This window comes from Pagrus major, chromosome 4 (genome assembly GCF_040436345.1).
Source record: "Pagrus major chromosome 4, Pma_NU_1.0".
NCBI lineage: Eukaryota > Metazoa > Chordata > Actinopteri > Spariformes > Sparidae > Pagrus > Pagrus major.
In genome coordinates, this window is record NC_133218.1 from 38,597,053 (window position 1) to 38,611,400 (window position 14,348).

At 44.2% G+C, this 14,348-nt stretch overlaps 2 non-coding genes across 2 annotated transcripts; both read right to left on the reverse strand.

Moving 5' to 3' along the window:
* Window positions 1-12,399: 12,399 nt before the first annotated feature.
* Window positions 12,400-12,472, reverse strand: trnav-uac (transfer RNA valine (anticodon UAC)). Its single transcript has one exon. It is a non-coding gene; the product is annotated as a tRNA-Val (tRNA).
* A 649-nt stretch (window positions 12,473-13,121) lies between these two features.
* Window positions 13,122-13,194, reverse strand: trnav-uac (transfer RNA valine (anticodon UAC)). The gene has a single exon. It is a non-coding gene; the product is annotated as a tRNA-Val (tRNA).
* Between the last annotated feature and the right edge of the window lie 1,154 nt (window positions 13,195-14,348).

Sequence of the window (14,348 nt, forward strand, 5' to 3'; positions counted from 1 at the left end):
CCCTCCGATCATCCCACGCACAGTCGACTGCAGGAGGATCTCACATCCATTATCCATCCTTATCAGCTCTAATGAGAGAGACCGAGCTCTGGCAGCAGTTCCCCCGCCACACATTCATCCTCATCAATCCACAAAACTCAGAAGTTCTCCTTGTTTTACAGTCAAACCGCTTCTAATGTGGAAAAAATACACTTACAGTGCAGCACAGAGAGCAAACACTGTGTATAAGACTCATATACTGAACGTGTTACAGTTCAGCTGAGACCACCTTCACCTATAAAGGGTTAGTCCACCCAAATTATAATCATCTAGTCCCCAATACAACTGCATCTTTACAGAGTTCATTACTCTCATAATCCAACTGCGTCCTGCCAGATTAGTGATTCAGATCAAAACTGGTGACAGAAGCTGAAGTTCAGATCATCATGTCTGATGTTTATCATGTTTATTATGAAGTTTATTCAGCAGAGTGAAGAAGAAGAACACAAGAGGAAGGAGAGGAAGACGTTTTGTTGAATAAAGCACTTTCCTGAAACACATTTGAAAGCTGCACTGAATAGTTGATAAATGTATTAGTTAGTCATAAGATAATTATTGTGAAATATTTTAATACAATTTTAATCATTTCAATCATTTTTTGAAGGAAAAAAGTCAAATAATTGCTGGTCTCTGCTTTTCTTTGACAGTAAAGGAAGAGTCTTTGGGTTTTGCACTGTGTGTCGGACAGAAGACGACATTTAAAGACATCAGTTTGGGCATTTTTCACATTTTTAAAAAACATTTTATAAACGGTTAATTGTGACAGTGTGACAGTACACACAGTAAAAACACACAAAACAGAGTTTGGTCCGTGCTGTCGCAGCGCAGCATGCAGCATGCACCATCCCAGCAGCTCAGAAACACGTCGTGAACATAATGGTGAGTTGCCGCCCTGATTTACTGTATATAATTCTTGGAGCACAGTTGGGATTATGAGTCAGATGTCCCAAAAGGACAAAATCCATCTATGACGACCATCTGCACCTGTTCGTCAACATGTTCATATTCTAAACAATCTACAGCTAGATGACTGTGAAGCGAGCGGGCCTGAGTCCAGCAGCTTCAATACAGAATGAACACAAGACAACAAAGCTGGTGGTTATTCACAGCTCTCATCCAAACAGATGAACAAACAGTGAACTTACATGTGTGCGTCTTCTTCACAGCCGCTGACGAACCTGCAACACAGACAGAAAGAGAAACAGTCAACGTCTCAGCTGCTGATCGAGTGGAAAGTGTTTCTGTCGTCACTCGCAGCTTGTTCAGGTCACTGTAGGAACGTGGCGCGGTGACGATCCGGTGTCAACAGCAGCACCACTTGGAAACAAACCATCTCTCACTGAACCATCCAGAGTTGTGATGATGTGATGTTTGCTGACATGAACACATGAAGAATATCTCATCTGTAACATACGGCCGATGACGTTATTGCAGCATTTGCTCGGCTCCATCTAGAGTCAACTCTTGTTTCTCACGACTCCCTTTGTTCATTTCAGCTCCGTCTCGGTGAGTCGGTCACGTTTCGAGCAGACATGAACACATACAGAACAATAACTGTGATGTACACACCTCAGTGTGTTACCGCTCCTCACGTGAGGCCGATATTTGGGGGTAAATGTTGACACACAGCATCAGAGAGTCTCGCGGCTCTCATTTCTGGCTTCTCTCCAGAGACCGCGGGGGGTCGGAGACGGTCCCGGGGCCAAAATCTGTTGGGGCCGCGGTGACTCGCTCCTCTGGTGACGTTCTGCTCGCTCAGCCCATCTGGACGAGTGTGTGTGTGTGTGTGTGTGTGTGTGTGTGTGTGTGTGTGTGTGTGTGTGTGTGTGTGTGTGTGTGATTACAATCATTTCAAGTCTGTTTGTCCACCTGTATGTGAGTCTTTCTGCACATCAATACTGACAGCAAGAAAGATGCTGCTACGGTAACAGGTCCAAAGTAATTATTCAGGTGCAGATCATACAGGACAGGTGTGTGTGTGTGTGTGTGTGTGTGTGTGTGTGTGTGTGTGTGTGTGTGTGTGTGTGCGTGTGTGTGTGTGTGTGGCCAACCGGTGACCCACCTCCCCCTCAAACAAGAGTGTGTTGCAAATCGATACTCAACTCATGTCTGTGCAGGAAATCTGAGAGAAAGACGTTTCTAAACGTCTAAAAGTGGTGAAATACAGCAGTAACTAAACATGTAACGTGACGCTGCTTCATAATAAAAGCTTTTAAAGGACTGAATAATGAGAAGCTTTTATTGTGAAGGAGTTACAGGATATGAAACCTGTTTGTAACTGACTTAGCGGAGCCACTTTGTTAGCGGTGATTCTTCGTTAGCACTGTGGGGATCGAGATGCAGACGCACCTTCAAGCAGGTAGACAGGCTGTGGTGGAAATTCAAATCCTTGCCGCGACGAGTGAAACCGAGCAGCACCAGGCCGGCTGACGTGGTGTATAAAAATGTCATTACTGTTGCCATGAACAAGATGGTTTCAGGCGGCGTCATAATCGGATGTGCTGTCGCATAATGTTTCACATTAGAAGCATCACATAACACCGTGCAGAGACAATGAAGACATCCAGCAAAACATGTCTCCTCTTGTTTTCAGAATCACTGCAGACTGGAGGGAAAAGCAGAAGACAATTTTGGTTTTTCAGGAGTAGCTTGAGTAGTTTTATATGAACGCTACATAACAGCTCGTTATGTAAATGTGACGACAATGAATGAGCAGCCAGTTCTCACTCCCAACGCGTCGAACACAGCAGCTCTGCACCTCCAAGTATGACAATGTCATTCCCCCTCTTGTCATTTCTGGAGGCGCCCCTCGAGTGCAGGAGTATAAAGAGCGAGAACAGCGCAGGTTGAGAGGTGGTCGGGGTGGTCGGTGAGGTTATACACTCGACGCTCGACCCAGTAGGCCGGGCTCAACCCCATCACATCAGATACTGGAGTTAACTGTGTGCACTGTCTGCTCTTTCACTCAGCTCTCCCCCTCTGGTACAGTTCACCTCTTCTGTCAAGTCTCCTCCCATCAGCCATCTGGTCGTCTGCCATCACACACACACACACACACACACACACACACACACACACACACACACACGTTTCATCACAGCCTGTGGAGACAGACATGCAGCGTTGTGTCTCCTTGTTCAGTCACCTGAGGCAGACCAAACTCTCAAGTCTCTCATGATTTTCTTCATTTCTTACAATATAAACTTTCCTTTTTGAAACCTTAAACTACACATCTTTATTTCTGTAGGTACCCGATGCTCTGACCGTACTCACGTCCTACGTTTGTACTTTTTACACAGAAAACACATTTTATATTCTGATATTTAGACGTTTCTTTGCTCAACGTATGACAAACTTACTTCGACCAGATGAATCGACCCTTCCTCGTCCACCACACAATCCTCTGCACAGCCGAAGATACGTCACATACGTCACCATGTGTCACACAAGTGTAAACAAAGCTGAGAGCACAAACATTTGACAGCACAATGACAGACGTCAGCACATTCAGGTGTAAGTACACTAAAGCTGCGGCAGATTTAGGACCAAGAGGGTCAAAGTTCAAGATGTACTGTCAACAGTGTGTACTTTGTAAGTTCAGCTGCAGTACGTACTAAAAATAGAAAGTATGGCGTGCCGCGTAGCGCTGCGTCACCCGCCGCCAGTTATAACACCCCATAAGAAACATTTACATCGAGCTGATCACATAACCAACACTTGTGTCGCAGTTCAGATGCTTTTTGCTCCCACTTCTTATTTGTTCTTGGGTATTTGTGTTTAGTTGTCTGAGTTATATTATATATATATATAGCTGTATCAAGTATTTTATGACACTTAATGAACATTATAGTTTATAGATGGTTTCTTGTGGACACGTTGAAACCAACAAACTTCTCTACAAGAAACAAGAAAGGAAAGAAAAACTGATCTGCAGACACAGTACGTGTCCATCACATCTTCACTCTGTCTGATTAAAGCACAGATGTGTTTTGTTAATGAGCTTCTCTCTTTACTGAAGTGAAGGAAACTGAAGCGTGAGGTTCAGAAGTAAAGAGAAACTGAAAGACGTGTTGAATCTGCGGTGAACTAAACTGTCTCGCTGTGTTTTAAGAGCAGAGAATGATTTCTTTATTTCCTCTGCCGGCTCATTTCTGGTTCCATGTAATGTTTTATTTTCTGGGACAGCAGGAAGGAAAGCTGCTGCTGCTCCTCCAGCTCTGATGAATCGCTTTTAAATTATCACTTCACCGGCGGCTGACTCCTGAAGGACAAAAAGGACAGCGTGGTGTTAAAGTGTCTTTGTGATTTAGACTGGCAGAAGTTTGTCCCCAAACTGTCCGTGAATCGGTGGAACAATATAATAAAAAACTAAAAGAGAAGAAATGACCTTGATAGATCAGAGTAACCTTTCTGTATGTCACCTATTTTACATCTTACTGCCTATAATCACGCGGGACCATGACGACTGTCCCCTGAGGGCCACGGAAGGTGATTCATGCCTGTTGGCATGTTGTGTTTCCAGGTCAGACTGGGAGGATAAAATGGGACAGAAACCAAACCAGTCCCTCGTTACAGAGAAACACGAGAGGGTTTACTGCAGGGATAACGCAGCATCTCATGAACTGACTCCATTTGTTAATGAAATTATAGGCTGGAAGAAAACGAGCGTCTGTAGTCGTGTTAGCAGCTCTGTGAGGATGTAACAATGAAGCAGAAATCTAATCTTTCTTTCTTGACTATCTTTTTTATAGTAAGCAGCCAAAACAGCCAATCTTTTTTATTTTTTATTTTTTTTCACCTCCTGATGTGAAGTCAGCTAATGTGAACGTGGGATGTAGAAACATTCACTGCTGACATTATATCCTGGAGACTGAGCTGAGTACAAGGACAACAGTGTTTCTTTATTTCTGTATCTTCTACACAGACGACATGATGCTTTTTTGATGTAATCTAATAAACTATAATCAGTATCATGTTTTTAACCATGAAGTGCAAATTTAAGATGATTTTAAAAGTTCTTCTTTCAAAATTATTGAATTGGAAACATTACGAAGTTAATTCAAACTGGTGGCGACACAAATGAACAGAGATCAGGAAGTGTTTTGTTTTTCTTTTTTACTTCTGTTTAAAATCAAGAATCAATTCTTTCAAAAAATGACTTTAATTTAACAGTTCATCTGCTGCCGTTATTTAAAACTGCATGTGTTGACAGAAAGGAGCACAATGCTAACACTGACAGGAATAACAGGAAATATCTAAATCCAAGTTGTAATGAACCATTGGTATATTTTGAGAAGTGAAAACCCGGTTCTGTTGTTCGGAGCTGAACTTCACGTCACTTACAGACAAAAAGTGGAGCTCGACTGCTCCGCAAACATCTCGGAGGAGCTGAAGTATCTCTGTTTACATCATTAACGTCTGCGCTGCACGTCTGCCGTCACTGAACCTGAATCAGTCACCGATCGGTGTCAGATAACACTCACACCTTTTCACCCGATCTGGCTCCTGTCAGATGAGTCAGAGCAAACGCCGACTGCACTGTGGGATTACAGAGGAAACCTGAGCGAGGTGCACGCAGCCCCTCGAGCTCCAGAGGAAGGTAAAAATTAACGATCCAGTTGATTTCATTGATCATCAACGTGACCTGGAAAACAGCTTGATTACACGCGAATGCGAAAAAACCCTCATCAGCAGAAAAACCCTCGCTCTCTTTCCAGGTTCAGCGAGCGATGTCGTTTATCTGCAGCGACCTTTGACTGCCTCCAAAAATTAATCCTGCCTGCACACACACACACACACACACACGCACACTCTCCACACACTTCATATTTCAAAGACATGATAATAGGCGTCGTCAGGCACCTACGAGGCGTTATCATGGAATCTAGGCCAGATTAGAATATTCATTAGCTCTGCCCTTTTCAACTCCAGGCTGCAGGAGGAGGAGAAGCTGCTTCAGACTGTCAGGATGTGGCAGGAAGGAGATGTGAGTCAACACAACAATCTGAGAGTCATCTCTGCTGTCTGACACTGAGCTCAGTATCTGTAATCCTCTGTCGAACGAAAGTAATGAAACTGAGATCTTTAGATACATATTTGAATATCAGACGTTTTGTGTTTCTTCTTGGATGTTTTTAAATCTCTTCTGATCATTTTGTGTCTCTTTGTTTCTCTCTTGGTGTCTCTTTGTGGTCCTGTTGCCTCACACGGTGGTGTAGTAGTGGTGGTTTGGCACTTTTGGCCATGCCGGGTCGAACCACGGCGCTCTGATGTGCTTCAACATTACCAGTTTTACCGTGCTGAGTTCTGCCGAGCCTGGATCATCTCTAGTGGGGCCACAGCCTGACCCTTCTCCAAGCGGGCTGCGTTAACGTCTCATGAGCCAACCCGCTGTGAAAGATTTTAAATAAATAAATAACAGGAGACTTTTATTACGAAGAATTTAGAGGATATGAAACATATAGTGCAGCTTTGTTAGCGACTATTCTTCAACAGCACTGCGGGGAGGAAGCCACTCTGGTGACCTCTATTAAAGACAAGTGCATCATCAGTTACAGACTCATCTTCAACCACACAGCCCTGTTGTAGTGGATATGTAAACCCCTGCCGCGCTGGGCTGATGTGAGTCAGACCGAGTCAAACCAAACAGCACATGTGGGGAAAAGCCCAGTTGATTGGGACTTCAGTGGTTCCTAAGCATCTCTTCAGTCTTTTATCGTCTCTTTGTAGGCACTTTGTGCAGCTTTGTAGCAGTTCTGTGTCTCCTTGTGGTCTCTTGGTAGTTGTAGTGGCCCCATGCAGGTCTCTGAAGCTGAGCCCACTAGGCCCGTTCACATGTGTGCACTTGAAGGTGACTGATGAAATTCAAGTCAAAGAGTACGAGACAGGAATGCGTTATTACGGATCCCTCTTTATTTTTGCTAAGACCCTTTTTTGCCTTACTCTGCCTCTGATTGGCTTACCCTGATAATCTCACACAAACACATCTCACAACCCAACAAACGAAGGCAACCGAACAGAGGCGCTGTGGGGCGGGATCCATAATAACGCAACAAGTTTGTGTTTGTGTTTCCTCATCAGCGTCACTGTGATTCTCCAGATGTAACAATATCTGTCTAATGTCATCATTCAAGCTGCTCTGTGATCAGCAGTTGGTGGTCCTCCTCCTCTTCCTCCTCCTCCTCCTCCTCCTCCCTGCTCCTCTCAGTGTCTCTGCAGTCTGTCACACAGATCACACACTGACACACTGACCCAGAACCTGCAGCTCACTGCTGAAATATTCAAAGCTTCACTGAGGAGAGAGACGACTCCGACTGCCGCTCTGTCAGAGGATTCATCGTTCGGGACATTAACAGTCTGGAAACAAAGAACTGAAATGGGACGGGCCGGGCTCGAAACACGAGCTCACAGAGGGGAGAGTGCATGAGGTTCAGGAAAATAATCTATTTTGTTTTATTCAATATATTATTATTACTTATATTATTAGAAGTCATATTACGTTAAAAGGAGAACAAAACTTGAAACAGAAAAAAGTAAAGTACAGAAACCTTCCAGACGCAAACACCGAGGAGACGGCAGGACGTCATTCACTGTGAACTGAAGCTGGAGACACGTGAGCTGCCGCTGCCCAACAAAACTCAAACACTCAAAGGTTTTAACTTTATATCATCTGACACACACGAGCGAAAAAACCAGAGACAACCAATCACAGACTTGTTTTGAGTGCTACTCAGCCATGTGAAAAGGACTTTGATCAACACGCTCGATGACTTCCTGTTCTCTTTGATTGATTAACAAGCTCTCAGGACTTGAATAAGAAAATGATGCAGGAATGAACTACGCTGTGAGGAAGAACTGTCCAATCACAGATGAGTATGTGTCTGTAAATTCATAGTTACCGACCTTTTACTGCATGTTGGTACAATATGAAACAAATCTGCAGCAGTTCAGCACTTTATACTGACCCATGTGGCGCTTTGAGCCGTGCTCTGCCGCGTGGCTCTGGTTGGTTTGGTCGGTGTACATTTGTTCAGTCTGTAATGTCTCAATAATTGTTGGACGGATTGTTGTGAAGTTTCAGACATTCATGGTTTCCAGAGGACGAATCTGATCGACTTTAATGATCGTCTGACTTTTCCTGCGGTGCCACCAGCTGGCAGGAAGTTTATGACCAAAACTACTCACATCCCCATCAGCCTCAGCTGTGTTTTGTGTGCTAGTTATTACATGCGAGTTTAGCCTTTAGCTCAAAGGACTGCTGTGTCTAAATACAGCTCCTCAGGGCTGTCAGCGTGGCTGCAGAGTCTGTGGCCCCTTTTACCTGTCCAGGAGGAGACGAACACAGAGCGAGGGGAGCATTGTTGTTCCACCTTTGAGCCGGCAGCAGAGCCAAATCAACGTCTGTTTGAAAGAGTTGTTCGACGCCAACGTTGTTGTGTTACACATCACAACTCTTGTGCTGGCATGCAATCTATAATCACACACTGCAGCAGCAGCTAGTGATGTTTGGTTCTGTGTTAAAAAAATCAAAGCCGACGTAAAGACGGGTCTTTAGCTACGCTGGGCTTCAGTCATCTGTTGTATCTCCTCAAAGGATTTCCGTGCTCTGTGCCTCAGTCTCATTTTACTGTTACACTCTAAATCTAATCAAACATTGAGTATGCACTCAATACTGGGGTGTTTCTGTCATCCGGCTCTCCTCCATAATTCATCAGTGGAGCTGAGCAGAAGGCAGCAACATAAGGAAACACATGAGGGACATAGAAGCTGCTTCCCTGTAGGGTTGGACCCGGGCTGGACGTCGTGGCGGAGAGAGGAGGCATTAACAAGGAGGAGCAGGCGACGTGGTGAGCAGACCCCTCCGGGCTCTGATGGATGGAGGGGAGAAACATTTGCTCACAGCGAGCCGAGCCTCGAGGACGCTGAAGGAGGAGCTCTTCTGGGACAGAGGAACAGCTCGGACAGACATCCAACTTAATCCTGCCATCAGCAGGAACGGCTTTACTACAAACACCATGTTTTATCTGCATTATGTCCTCTCCCACCGAGCTGCTCTCCACACACACAAACACTCTCTGCTCATGTATATTTTAGTCGGCTGTCTACTTTCGTTATGTATTTCAGTTACTTGCAAGAAGTGCAGCTGCTAGAAGTGTTTTCAGTCTGAACATGATGAAGTCCTGTTTGAAATAAACATTCTAGCTGCAGCTGTTTTCTGTAAAAACTCGACTGTACTGAGGTCAAGATGAAAACTGTTCATTTCATTTAAAGCTGCTCACTCAGCTGAACCACCAGAACTAGTATGTGCTGTGTTGTGTAGTGGACCATCACTTCCTGGGACTGTGTTTCAGCAGAAAACAGCATAACCTCCCTGAAGTCATGTTCTCGTCACCTTGACAAGAAGTTTATGAAGGAAATTATTCAATAATGAAAAGTTTTTTTTGTTTTATCCTAATGTCACATTGTCATTTCATTCAACTCCCTCTGCACATTTTTCTATTTTGATTTCAAAAACCTTTTGATTTATTTTTGTTCTGTTTGTTTGAATATCTTCAGAGATTTCTCTCCTGAACCAGAGTGATGAACGCTCACGGCTCTCAGCTGACACTCCTCAACGATCTGCACTCAAACCTCAGAGATCAACTGAACCAACGTTCACACGTTAGGTCGAGAGGACGACCTGAAGAGAGCAGAGTGACGAGGACACTGAGTCTCTGTCTGTCTGGATGTTGTTCACGTATCTCCAGAACATCAGATCTACTTCAGACTTGGCGAATTTGGTGCTATTTGGACATGCAACAGTAAACACCGCCCTGTGCAGCAGCAGGTTGTGGCTTCAGCGCTCTGACTTCCTGGCTTTGCAGACTGAAGCGGCGCTCTCACGTGATCCCTCTCAGGTGATCTCATGGGGAAGCAGACATAAACAAAATGGAGATTAGCGCAGTGCAACAAGTTTCTGCAGTAACATGTTGCAGTGAGAAACAAGCAAAAGCAGAAGGTTAAGCGAGTCTGGATGATCGGAGAGACGCCGTCAACACAAGTTTTTGTTTTTCAGAGAGAACTGAAGGTGACATTTTTCTTTGGACAGGAACGAATGTTTACTGTTGCACCGTCAGCTGCTCCAGGATGTCTCTCTCATTGGTTGTTGAGATCTGGATGGGAAAGTATCATCCAGATTTTAAATATCCAACATGTCTGATATTATCAGGGGGCCCTGATGAGTCTGTGAGCAGCTCAGGAAGCTTCAGACTGGATCTGTAAACCTCTCAAATCACCGGATCAGAGTGTGTTTTGCAGAACTCCAACATGACAAACGGCAAAACACTTTTCAGGTTAGTTTTTGTATTTACATACCGAACGTTTTCAGAGCTTCAAGTCTTAATGGACACTGATTGATTTGGATGGACGGTGTCTGTCTCCCAACTTAAACTGTTAGAAGTCTGGACTCTGGACTCTAACTGGGCCGCACGAGACCGAGGCCAGTTATGGAGTTTGGAAGACAGCATGCTCTAAAAACACTTAACCTGATCTGTGCTGATCTGCTGACGGTTCCTCAAACTTCACAGCTTAGTTTCTAGTCTGAAAACCACTTTGAACTGTTGAAGCTTACACACACACACACACACACACACAAACACACACACACACACACACACACACACACACACACACACAATTAATTAATCATGCCTCATCAGTTGCAGGTGGACTCCAATCAAGCTCTACAGATCTCTCAACAATAGTCACAGCAAACAGTCTGAACACTACAAATGCTAAAAAAAATCAAAATGTGTTTCCACTTCCTGATTACAGGTTGGTGGCTGTAGAAAACCCACAGCAGAAATGTTCATTTAATCCATTTAAATAAAATGTGTAACACAATAGACAGTGAAGAACTTTTCCTGAAGGACACGAAACAAAAACCTGCCGACTTTTCAGTGTAAAAGAGACGAGAGAAGAAACGCAGCAGTACAGCAGAAGTCAAGAGAAAGGACTGCTAGCTTACAGACATACACAATGAACCAGATTTAAAAATGCATCTTTGAAAATGTTTTCTGAAGAAGGAAATGCATTCAACATAATCGGATGAACACAGTTACAATGACTTTTTGTGATAAATGTCCTCAGTGTGAACATCCAGAGGGCTCATCTTAAGACTGATCTTTGTCAAATGAAACTGAAGTCCAGACTTTTAGAGGACTGAAGCCGAGGCTGTCAGCTGTCAGTCCGCCGGCTGACAACAGAAAGACGGAAGTTGAGTCATCCAGGCTGCAGCAGGTACGAGGTGCTGTCACAAACTACAGTCTGCTGCTTCAACTGTGTCTGAAAACAGTTTTAAAGCTCGGAAAGACATAAAAACACAGCAGGCTGACACCAAAGATGCAGAGAAACCGTCTCCCACAGTCTCAGCAGAGATTACAGCTCCTGCATCGTATAATTGTTCAGAGCGAGTGGCCCCTCGTACCAATTATAGCGCATTAGCAGTCACCGCCAAAGTCATTTCATCGCCGCTCATCAGGGAGCTCAAAACAAAAAGGAAAAAAAAGCCACCCTTCCTCTCGCTGCCTTCAGTCGCCCGCAGCATCAAATGAACTGAGGATTTAAGATGGTGGAGATAAAATGAGATTTAAGGATTAGACAGAGAGATGTGAGTGAACTTTGGGTGACTTGTTATAAAATGACAAGAGGAAGTGAGTAACGCTGCTGCTGCCGCTGCCGCTGCTGCTGCTGAGGACGAGGATGAAGATGAAGATGAGGGTGAGGGTGAGGATGAAGATGAGGATGAAGATGAGGGTGAGGGTGAAGATGAGGATGACAGAATCACCAGAAAGATGGTTTAAATAACCACAACAGAAAGAAAACAATATCGTACAGCACATTAAGCTGCAAATATTCATCTAATATATTTTTAACATACATGTTAGATGTTTTACCTCTTCTCTACCTGCTGACACTGAGCAGTGTGACAGCAGATAAAACACACAATTAACTTAAAAAATAAAGTTTATCTTTTTAAGATTCTGTTTTCACCGTTAAGTTTCTCCACTGTTGAACACAGCAGGCCTGTATGTTCACTTATCCAACATCCACATGTCTTTTCTTTTAAGGGCGCTACAGCAGATGTTGATGGTCCAGGTCCTGAGGGTCCAGATCTTGATGGTCCAGGTCCTGATGGCATCAGACAAGGTGAAAAAATCAGCCAATCTTTTCAACACAATTGTGTTGTAGAGGAAGCCACCAAGAGAAGTCTGAGAAGTTGTACCACATTATGACTGGCTTGATGTCGCTGAGCAACTCCTCAACAGATGCATAATGACCAGAGAGGATTCATTCAATCACCTGGTTACATGGAAAGACTTCTGGTTCCACTGGGGATCGAACCCAGGACCTTCTGCGTGTAAAGCAGACGTGATGACCACTACACTATGGAACCTGTGCAAGAGGTGCTTCTAATCTAACTGAGAAATAAATGTGGTTCTGAACATATTTACGTCAGTTAAAAGTTAAAGTTATGGTAAATAACAAAATTAGTCTGAGTGTTATGAAGCCAAAGTTTGAATAACCATCCTGAAGGATCGTGAACATTTTGGTTTGAGTAGGATCAGGTTACAGTTTCACTTTGATGTCTGTTAATCAATACTGAACTCACGTCTGTGCAGGAAACCTGAGAGAAAGAGGATTTAAAGTCAGTGTGTTCAGCTCTCAGCACGTCTGCAGCTTCTGACTGAATCTCTTTAGTTTCTCTCGTCCTGTTTGTTTCAAACATCTGCTGAGTTTCACTGTTTCATGTGTTCGCTGTCAGCTGGTTCATGTTTAGTTACTGCTGCTGAAAACACAGCGTTTCCTGTGATGCTGCTTCATAATAAAAGCTTTGAAATGACTAAATAAGAGGGGGGCTTTTATTGTGAAGAAGTTATAGGAGATGAAACGTGTTTGTAACTGAATTAGTGGTGATTCTTCGATGGTACTGCAGGGATTGGGACAAGGGTCATTAGGACTCACCTTTGAACAGGTAGACCAGCTGTAGTGGAAATGCACCGTGCCAGACCCATGAATCCTCTGACGGCAAGAGAACAGAGTTCTGGTTCCACTGGGGATTGAACCCAGGACCTTCTGCGTGTAAAGCAGATGTGATGACCACTACACTATGGAACCTGCCTCAAACAGCTCCCTCCCATCTGTCAATCAATCAAGAGGTTAAATATTAATGTGGGAATAAATGTGGTGCTGTGGGCTCACTGAATCGGGTCGTTAGTTCCTTCAGGGAAATCCAGTTCATTGTTTCGGAGCTGCTTCAGGTATTTGAGAGCTAAAGAGCTAAAACTTGATGTCACGGGTCGATGTTAGGTACCAGAATTAAATCTCAATAAAAGAAAGAATCTGTGAAATGTGTTTATTTACTCATATGAATGTTAGTTTGCACAAAGACTGGAAACAGGAGGAAACAGCAACATTTAAAGTGTTAATTAGTGATCTGTTTCCTGTGTTTCTGAGGTCACTGTGTCCTGGCTGTAGCTAGGCACACACACACACAGACACACACACACACACACACACACACAGAGAGAGACACACACACACACACACACAAACACAGAGGGGTAACTCTTGGCAAGAAAGCAAATAAGCATATTTCCCTTGATGTTGAACTATTCTTCTAAAATGTTTATGAGCTACAAGGAAGATACAAGGTTTTTATACGGCAACAGTATAGTACACACACACACACACACACACACACACACACACACACACACACACACACACAGGGCTCCTGGTAGTTGTTTCCTGTCTAACCGCAGTAACGTTCTCTGCAGACACATGAAAGAGCAGCAGCTTATCACCAGCAGCCAAACACAACTGACACACTGCGGCAACTGAAGCAGCTCCGACACTGTGTTCCTCAGGTGTACGAGCCGGGGAAGTACCGGCACCACCGGCACCACCGGCACCACCGGCACCAACACCACCCACCAACCACCCAACTAAACAGCCAAACAACCAGGCGCCACTCGGCTGTAGAGGTGTCTGTGGTCACTGAAAGTCCCCACGATGTTTTAATCCGGGGTTTACTGTCACAGCAGGACGGTGTGTGTGTGTGTGTGTGTGTGTGTGTGTGTGTGTGTGTGTGTGTGTTCATGGTGATGAAGGAACAACAGTGTGGCTCATTATTATTTTTTAACGGAGCTCTGTGGCACACACACTGCTTGTTATTCACTGCTGGGTTGATTTCTGCACATCATATTTGTTGACAAGAAGAAAAACACAAAATATCTCACACACACTAACACACACACACACACACACAC